The sequence below is a fragment of the Anomaloglossus baeobatrachus genome, chromosome 5 (assembly GCF_048569485.1).
Source record: "Anomaloglossus baeobatrachus isolate aAnoBae1 chromosome 5, aAnoBae1.hap1, whole genome shotgun sequence".
NCBI lineage: Eukaryota > Metazoa > Chordata > Amphibia > Anura > Aromobatidae > Anomaloglossus > Anomaloglossus baeobatrachus.
This window is the reverse complement of record NC_134357.1, coordinates 391,273,680-391,284,319: the sequence shown is the minus strand read 5'-3', so window position 1 is coordinate 391,284,319 and position 10,640 is coordinate 391,273,680.

Here is a 10,640-nt window from a genome sequence, read left to right as displayed (position 1 = left end):
TGCATGGCATTATGAAGTCTAAAGACTGCCAACAAATTTTGCAGCATAATGTAGGGCCCAGTGTGAGAAAGCTGGGTCTTCCTCAGAGGTCATGGGTCTTCCAGCAGGACAATGACCCAAAACACTTCAAAAAGCACTAGAAAATGGTTTGAGAGAAAGCACTGGAGACTACTAAAGTGGCCAGCAATGAGTCCAGACCTGAATCCCATAGAACACCTGTGGAGAGATCTCAAAATGGCAGTTTGGAGAAGGCACCCTTCAAATCTCAGGGACCTGGAGCAGTTTGCAAAAGAAGAAATGGTCTAAAATTCCAGCAGAGCATTGTAAGAAACGCATTGATGGTTACCGGAAGCGGTTGTTCGCAGTTATTTTGGCTAAAGGTTGTGCAACCAAGTATTAGGCTAAGGGTGCCAATACCTTTGTCTGGCCCATTTTTGGAGTTTTGTGTGAAATGATCAATGATTTGATTTTTGTTTCATTCTCTTTTGTGTTTTTTCATTGCAAGCAAAATAAATGAAGATAAAGAATTTGTGATTGCAATCATTTTCAAGAAGAAACTGAGTATTATCTGACAGAATTGCAGGGGTGCGAATACTTTTGGCCAGCACTGCATATCTGCGGTTTAATATTTAAATACAAAATGTTCAGAGTAAGGGTGGGAACTCTATAGTTAATTAGAGCACCACCCAAAATTCTGGGTTTTTGTTTTTCTAAAGTTTCTTTATAAAATGGGTTAACTTCATGACAAAATCCTTTTCTTCTTTTTATAAAATTAAACAATATACAGTATTAGGAAACATTAAAAAAACAACAACATTAAAAAGACCTTTATAGTCATACATATTCATTTCATAAAAATATTGGCAAATGGCAATCACCTGAAATATACCTGCTTAGCTATAACCGCATATTATATATTACATACATATAATATACAGTATACACACACGTAGTATATATGTGTGTATATGAAAGTGTATACAAAAACAAAAGTACAATAATTATATGTAACCCTCCTTCACAAGTTATCAAATTCATTAACCTTATTTGGAAAATATATTTAACCTTTTCTTTTTTTTTCTTCAAATGTCTGTGTAAATTTTGTTTATAATATTTAATGTACTATATGAATATTTTTTTTCCCGTTTTTAAATTTGCTCCACCATATCGCTCAAGCAGTCTGGATGTAGACGCCGCTGTATATACATGTATATCCAATATGATTCCTTATGGTTTAAGGTTTCTCTTCTATTTTCTACATCCTCTCTTACACTTTCTACTGGAGTAACTTTTAAGCAAAAAGATTTCTCATGTCTAATAGCAAGATGCCACGAAAGGCTACGTTTCAAAAAACAATTATGTCTATGGCCATTCATATGTGAGCATAATGACTGTAGTCCAGCCTACGTATTGTAAGCCACAACTGCATTCTATCACATATATGACATTGATCACTATAACAGGCAAGTTGCGCTTTGATTTTTATTACTGTTCAATTTTATCCATTTGCTCCGTGATTAATGATCTTAAGGCAACTTTTTTAGATTACACTTAAAATGAACTGATGTCAAAAGGGAGAGTTTCTAATTCTAGTTTTAATTAACTTGGAGGAAAAAAACCTTTGCCAACGTACTGGGTGCAATTATATTTTTAATTGTTGTTCTTCTCCGAAAAGTGATTTTTAATATAGGGTCAGTCATTAAAATACCAATATTTATTCAATATTTGTTGGATTTACACTACAGTTCAAAAGTTTGGGGTCACCCAGACAATTTTGTCTTTCAGAAAAAAAAAAGTCATACTTTAATCAAATGAGTTGCATTGAATAGAAAATATAGTCCAGACATTGACGAGGTTAGAAATAATGATTTTTTACTTGAAATAATAATTTTCTCCTTCAAAACGTTGCTTTTGTCAAAGAATGCTCCTTTGCAACAATTCTACCTTTGCAGACCTTTGACATTCTAGCTGTTAATTTGATGAGGTAATCTGGAGATATTTCACCCCATGCTTCCAGAAGCCCCCCACAAGTTGGATTGGCTTAATGAACACTTTTTGCGTACCGTACGGCCAAACTACTCCCACAACAGCTCAATAGGGTTGAAATCTGGTGACTGGGCTGGCCACTCCATTACAGATAGGGAAGAAGCAGGCAGCTGGTATTCTAAATAGTTCATGCATAATTTGGAGGTGTGCTTTGGGTCATTGTCCTGTTGTAGGATGAAATTCGCTCCAAACAAGCACTGTTCACAGGGTATGGCATTGCAAAATGGGGTGATAGCCTTCCTTATTCAAAATTCCTTTTACCTTGTACAAATCTCCCACTTTACCAGTACCAAAGTAACCCCAGACCATCACATTACCTCCACCATGCTTGACAAATGGTGTCAGGCACTCTTCCAGCATCTTTTCAGTTGTTCTGCATCTCACAAATGTTCTTCTGTGTGATCTAAACACCTCAAACTTCGATTTGTCTGTCCATAACACTTTTTTCCAATCTTCCTCTGTTTAATGTCTGTGTTCTTTTGCCCATATTAATCTTTTCCTTTTATTAGCCAGTCTCAGATATGACATTTTCTTTGCCATTCTGCCCTGAAGGCCAGCATCCCGGAGTCGCCTCTTCACTGTAGACGTCGACACTGGCGTTTTGCAGGTACTATTTAATGAAGCTGCCAGTTGAGGACCTGTGAGGCGTCGATTTGTCAAATTAGAGACACTAATGTACTTGTCTTGTTGCTCAGTTATGCAGCGGCGCCTCCAACTTATCTTTCTACTCTGGGTAGAACCTATTTGTGCTCTCCTACGAAGGAAGTAGTACACACCGTTGTAGGAAATCTTCAGTTTATTGGCAATTTCTCGCATGGAATATCCTTCATTTCTAAGAACAAGAATAGACTGTCCCGTTTCACATGAAAGTTCTCTTTCTGGCCATTTTGAGAGTTTAATGGAACCAACAAATGTAGTGCTCCAGATTCTCAACTAGCTCAAAGGAAGGTCAGTTTTATAGCTTCTCTAATCAGCAAAACTGTTTTCAGCTGTGCTAACATACTTGCACAAGGGTTTTCAAGGGATTTCTAAACATCCATTAGCAAACACAGTTAGCAAGCACAATGTACCATTAGAACACTGGAGTGGTGGTTGTTGGAAATGGGCCTCCATACACCTATGTAGATAGGTATTGGCTTTAAAAATCAGACGTTTGCAGCTAGAATAGTCATTTACCACATTAACAATGTATAGAGTGTATTTCTGTTTAATTTAATGTTCGCTTCATTGAAGAAGAAAAAAAAAAGTGCTTTTCTTTCAGAAATAAGGAAATATCTAAGTGACCCTGAACGTTTATAATATATACTTCAATTCATATATAAAAAAAACCCCACAGTTATAACTAGCTAAGCAGGTATATTTCAGGTTACTTCTGTACATCCTTTGACAATATTTTTTATGGAATATGTATCTCTATAGAGGTCTTTTAAAAAAAAGTTTGAATGCTTCCTAATATTGTTTCATTTTATAAAACAAGGAAGAAAAGGTTTTGAAATGAATTATTAGGCAGCCCATTTTATGAAGAGTTTTAAAAAAAGCTAAAACATCGCAGATAAGGCGGTGTGCTAATTTAACTAGAATTGCAACCCTTATTCTGAACATTTGCATTTGAGTATTCAACAGTGGATATATAGCTGAACATGCAGATACGTCTATGTATATTTATTTAATGTTTGATGGAGCTGAAGAAGGCTTTAAAGTAAGCCAAAACGCAAAGTCCTAAGTTTTTTTTAGTATTTATGATGGACAACATTAATATTCATGTGCCTCTGAAAAATAAAATTCCTTTACGGAGCAATTGGCTAGACTCACTTAGAGCGCCTTTTGAGATCCTCACCTTCCTTCTAAGTACTTCAGAGAAAGCTCCGGGAGAGGAGTTTGTTTCACTTTGGCTCATGTGAGGCAGCAGACTAGGCGGATCAAGCTAAGGAATTAAATCCATTAGCAGGGACTACGGGCTTTTTCAGTCTGATACACAGGTAAGTGCATATATACATTAAATACAATATTCTGTCTGAGAAATGCTAGGCTCAGATTAGCGCCGCAGTTTTCCCTTCAAATTTCTTTCCCTAGGGAAGATTCACCTCTGTGTTAATCTAAGACCCATTGATTAAAATCAATTTTAAAATGAACATTGTTAATCGGAAAACACCTTTAAGTTCTCAATACTAAAGGCCTGAAAAACCCCTATAACATACTGTAGCTGTAAAAAAAAAAAAAAAAAAAAAAATCAAATCAAAATCAATGGAAAAAAAAACCAAACAGTTTTTGATTGAATCGTTTGTCAAACTATGGCTACCTTAACATTTAGTACCGAGATTGCACTATAAAAGTTTATCTATTCACATTAAAGGCATTGCTCACTATGATTGTTGTAAGAGGTGCAGGCTGCAATCAGTAAGTGGCCACTGGTCAACTGAAGCTTTTGCCATTTCATCAGTGTGGACAGAATATTCATGAGCTGCAAACAGAGGTTGCTCTTTGGTTGGAGCCTGCGTGTGAAACCAAAAAGTCATGTGCTAAGGCTACAACGGCACAGACATCACTGGAATGGTATTGCTGCAAGAGGGGAGTGTGGATTGTTTTTTATTTTATTAAGGGTCTTGAATTTATTAAAGGGAACTTGTCACTAGAATTTTCGCTATGAAACTATAAGAATCCCCTTTTGCAGCTCCTGGGCTGCATTCTAGAAAGGTTCATCTTCCTACTGGGCCCCCTTTCAGACCTAAATAAACCAACACTTTATAAAATATTACCTTTTGGCCATGGAGGCGGGCTGTATTGCGTCCGTTATTCCCCCAGCGAACAGCAGCAGGAGGGGGAATAACGGACGCAATACAGCCCGCCCCGTGGCCAGCAAAGCTCATTAGCATACCAAAAGACTGTATTGCGTCAGTTATTCCCCCTCCTGCAGCTGTTCGCCGTCCCCCAGTGTTGATTGACATAGATGAGGCATGCCCAGTGGCACTATCGCCGGACTGAGCACTGTTCAAATCGCAAACGCCGGTGATCTTATTGTGCAGGCGCGAAATTATGGGCGGGTACTTGGATGACGCTGGTGATGACAATGTCATCACTAGCGTCATCCAAGTAGCCGCCTATAATCTCGCGCCTGCGCAATAACATCACCGGCGCTCGCGATTTGAAGTGTCCAGCGATAGTGCCACTGCGCATGCGCGAGATTATGGGCGGCTACTTGGATGATGCTGGTGATGACATTGTCATCACCAGCGTCATTCAAGTACCCGCCCATAATCTCACGCCTGCGCAATAAGATCACCGATGCTCGCGATTTTGAACAGTGCTCAGTCCCGCGATAGTGCCACTGGGCATGCACGAGACTTCAGGAGCACTGCGTAACAGGAGGGCGACGGCCTCATCTATGTCAATCAACACTGGGGGACGGCGAACAGCGGCAGGAGGGGGAATAACGGACGCAATACAGCCCGCCCCCATGGCCAGCAACGATCATTAGCATACCAAAAGGTAATATTTTATAAAGTGTTTATTTAGGTCTGAAAGGGGGGCCAGTAGCAAGATGAACCTTTACAGAATGCATCCCAGGAGCTGCAGAAGGGGATTCTTTTAGTTTCATAGCGAAAATTCAAGTGACAGGTTCCCTTTAAGCTGGGGTTCTCCAGTAGTGGACAACACCTTTAACTCTTGAGTGACAATTGCATAGAATTTAAAGGGAACCTGTCAGGTGCAATGTGCACCCAAAACCACAAGCAGTTCTGGGTGCATATTACTAATCTCTGCCTAACTGTCCCTGTATCTAGTAGCATAGATAGAGATTTTTAGAAAAAGTATTTCTAAAGAACCTTTATGATATACTAATGAGTTCAGGACTAGTCACAAGGGTGTTCGTTCCTGTGCTCATTCTGCCCAGCCAATGTCACAAGTCACATCACTACCCAGGAACAGCAATGTCGACACTGCTGCAGGAGGGGAGTATAGGTTATTTTTTATTTTTTGAATTAGGGTCCAGCATGGATTACGTTGATTTAGTTTGCTACTAGATACAGGGACAGTTAGGCAAAGATTAGAAATATGCACCCAGAACTGCTCGTGGTTCTGGATGCATATTGCCCCTGACAGGTTCCCTTTAATGTAGGGATTATAGGCCTCAAGTTAAAATCAATCCATAGCACTTCAAAAAGTCTCCTATAAAGACAGGCCTATAGAAGGCACATCATCTGAATACAGATCTGCGTGTGATGAATTTTCTTCATTTAGCCCCATGGAAAAAAAAAAACAAAAACAAACACTAGGGCAGATTTACCAAACAGAACTGCTGTTGCCCATAGTAAAAATGTTAATTGGAATCTGGTTGCTAAGAAGGCTCTTTTTAAATAAAAGGACTTTGGTCGTCTGATGTTCACTGTCCAAGTATGGCCCACGATTTAAAGGGGATGTCCACTACTTTGACAACCCCTTTTCATTCCCCTTGTTCGCCCCTGAAAAAATAAGCAAGCCTATACCCACCTCCGGTGTGGCCGTGTTTCCAGCGATGTCTGAAGTTCCCAGGGCCCATATGACATTGTTATGACACACAACCAATCAGCACTCTGCGTCTGTCTCCCCAACTTGAGCCCACCTTGAGCAGGATGTGACTGCAGCGCTGACTTCCTGCTCAAATGTCCGAAGGCTGGATGAAAGAAGCCGGCACTGATTGGTTGCGGGGCTCGCGTGTCATAATGTCACGTAGGCCCCAGGAATATAGCTTCTGACATCGCTGGAACTATGGCTGCACCAGAGGCGGGTATAGGCTGATTTTTATGGGGACGAACAAGGGGAATGAGAAGGGGATGTCCAAATAGTGGACAACCCTTTTAATGAATGGCTGTAGGACTCCTGACCCAAACTCGACAGATTCATGTATGTCTGTGTGGCTGCTAAGTTCAGGTCAGGAGATCCACAGCCGCTCCAGACAACGCAGTCTGTACTCAGATCATGAAAGTTAGTAGTGTGAATCCTGCCTAAGGCTATGTGCGCATGTTGCGTAGTGTCCATGTTGAAAAATCTGCAGCGATTTGGCAGTGCATGTGCGCTTCAAATCGCTGCAGAAACACGGTGTAATGGATGCAGTGTGTCTGCAGAATAGATGCAGATTTCATGCGCTCTGGATGCTGCCTCTCCCATAGACAGAGTGGGAACAGCATCCAAAGCGCACATGTTACTTTTTTGAGCGCAGCGCTTTGGATCAAAATTTCCAGCATCCAAATCACTATGCTCTCAAACGCAACGTGTGCATGGATTATGCACAATCTTCATAGATTGTGCTGGGGACACAGGACACATAGCCTAACTGCTCCACTATTTCTCAGAACCAGTTTTGATAAATCTGTTCAATTGTATTAATAGGACATCTCCAAAGAAGGGAATTTTGTTACTTACCGTAAATTCCTTTTCTTCTAGCTCTTATTGGGAGACCCAGACGATTGGGGTATAGCTACTGCCCTCCGGAGGCCACACAAAGCACTACACTAAAAAGTGCAAGGCCCCTCCCCCTCTGGCTATACCCCCCCGTGGTATCACGGGTTCTCCAGTTTTAGTGCCAAAGCAAGAAGGAGGAAGCCAATAACTGGTTTAAACAAATTAACTCCGAATAACGTCGGAGAACTGAAAAACCGTTCAACATGAACAACATGTGTACCCGCAAACAACCAAGAAATCCCGAAGGACAACAGGGCGGGTGCTGGGTCTCCCAATAAGAGCTAGAAGAAAAGGAATTTACGGTAAGTAACAAAATTCCCTTCTTCTTCAGCGCTCTATTGGGAGACCCAGACGATTGGGACGTCCAAAAGCTGTCCCTGGGTGGGTAAAGAGATACCTCATGTTAGAGCTGCAAAACAGCCCTCCCCTACGGGGATGTCACTGCCGCCTGCAGGACTCTTCTACCTAAGCTGGCATCCGCCGAAGCATAGGTATGCACCTGATAATGTTTGGTGAAAGTGTGCAGACTCGACCAGGTAGCTGCCTGGCACACCTGTTGAGCCGAAGCCTGGTGTCGCAATGCCCAGGACGCACCCACGGCTCTGGTAGAATGGGCCTTCAGCCCTGAAAGAACCGGAAGCCCTGCAAAACGGTAGGCTTCCAGAATTGGTTCTTTGATCCATCGAGCCAGGGTGGCTTTAGAAGCCTGCAACCTCTTGCGCGTACCAGCGACAAGAGCATCGGAACGGCGTACGGGCGCCGTGCGTGAAATGTAGATTCTGAGTGCTCTCACCAGATCTAGCAAACGTAAATCATTCTCATACCGGTGAACCGGAAGAGTGCAAAAGGACGGTAAGGAGATATCCTGATTAAGATGAAACGAGGATACTACCTTAGGGAGAAACTCCGGAATGATGCGCAGCACTACCTTGTCCTGGTGAAACACCAGGAAGGGAGCCTTGGATGACAGAGCTGCCAGCTCAGACACTCGCCGAAGCGATGTGATCGCAACGAGAAACGCCACCTTCTGTGACAGGCGAGAAAAGGAAACTTCCTTCAGAGGCTCGAAAGGCGGCTTCTGGAGAGCAACTAGAACCCTGTTCAGATCCCATGGATCCAACGGCCGCTTGTACGGGGGTACGATATGACAAACCCCCTGCGGGAACGTGCGCACCTTAGAAAGACGTGCTAGACGCTTCTGAAAAAACACGGATAGTGCTGAGACTTGCCCTTTGAGGGAGTCTAGCGACAAGCCCTTTTCTAACTCCTATTGTAGGAAGGAAAGAAAGATAGGCAATGCAAATGGCCAGGGAGACACTCCCTGAGTAGAGCACCAGATTAAGAAAACCTTCCACGTTCTGTGGTAGATCTTAGCAGACGTGGGCTTCCTAGCCTGTCTCATGGTGGCAACGACCCCTTGGGATAATCCTGAAGACGCTAGGATCCAGGACACACAAGCCACACAGTCAGGTTCAGGGCCGCAGAATTCCGATGGAGAAAACGGCCCTTGAGACAGTAAGTCTGGTCGGTCTGGTAGTGACCCCGGTCGGCCGACCGTGAGATGCCACAGATCCGGGTACCACGATCTCCTCGGCCAGTCTGGTGCGACGAGTATGACGCGGCTGCAATCGGATCTGATTTTTGCGCAGTACTCTGGGCAAGAGTGCCAGAGGTGGAAACACATATGTGAGCCGGAACTGCGACCAATCTTGCACTAAGGCGTCTGCCGCCAGAGCTCTGTGATCGCGCGATCGTGCCATAAATGCCGGGACCTTGTTGGTGTGCCGAGACGCCATTAGGTCGACGTCCGGCCCCCCCCCCAGCGGCAACAGATTTCCTGAAACACGTCCGGGTGAAGGGACCATTCCCCCGCGTCCATGCCCTGGCGACTGAAGAAGCCTGCTTCCCAGTTTTCTACGCCCGGGATGTGAACTGCGGATATGGTGGATGCTGTGTCCTCCACCCACATGAGGATTCGCCGGACTTCCTGGAAGGCTGCTGACTGCGTGTCCCTCCTTGGTGGTTGATGTATGCCACCGCTGTGGAGATGTCCGACTGGATTCGGATCTGCTCCCTTCTAGCCACTTTTGGAAAGCTAATAGGGTAAGATACCCTGCCCCGATTTCCAGCACATCGAACTGAAGGGTGGACTCCTGCTGAGTCCACGTCCCCTGAGCCATGTGGCGGAGACAAACTGCTCCCCACCCTGACAGACTCGTATCTGTCGTGACCACTGCCCAGGATGGGGGCTATGGCAATGAGGTGGGAATAAGCCACTATTGCAGAGAGTCCTCGGCCGTCAGGGAAAGGGAGACTTCCCGTCCAGGGAGGTTGACTGCCCATCCCATTGGCGGAGAATGTCCCATTGCCGTTGGCGCAGATGAAACTGCGCAAAGAGAACTGCCTCGATGGCTGCCACCATCTTCCTTAGGAAGTGCATGAGGCGCCTTAAGGGGTGCGACTGGCCTTGAAGGAGAGACTGCACCTCTGTCCGCAGTGAACGCTGCTGGTTCAGCGGAAGCTTCACTATGGCTGATAGAGTATGAAACTCCATGCCGAGATACGTTAGTGATTGAGTCGGAGACAGATTTGACCTTGCCAAATTGATGATCCACCCGAAAGTCTGGAGAGTCTCCAGCGTAACATTCAGGCTGCGTTGGCATGCCTCGAGGGAGGTTGCTTTGACGAGTAGATCGTCCAAGTACGGAATCACCGGGTGTCCGTGAGAGTGCAAGACTGCTACCACTGCTGCCATGACCTTGGTGCCCACCCGTGGGGCTGTCGCCAGACTGAATGGCAGAGCTACGAACAGAAGATGTTCGTCTCCTATCACAAAACGTAGAAAACGTTGGTGCTCCGTAGCAATTGGCACGTGGAGATAGGCATCTTTGATGTCTGTTGAGGCAAGGAAGTCTCCTCGAGACATTGAGGCAATGACGGATCGGAGGGATCCCATCCGGAACCGCCTGGCGTTCGCATGCTCGTTGAGCAGTTTCAGTACCAGAACAGGACGGAAGGAACCGTCCATTTTTGGAGCCACAAAGAGATTGGAGTACAAACCCTCGCCCTCGTTCCTGAGGGGGGACAGGGATCACCACTCCTTCTGCTCTTAGAGCGTCCACCGCCTGCAGCAGGGCATCTGCTCGGTGGAGAGGTGG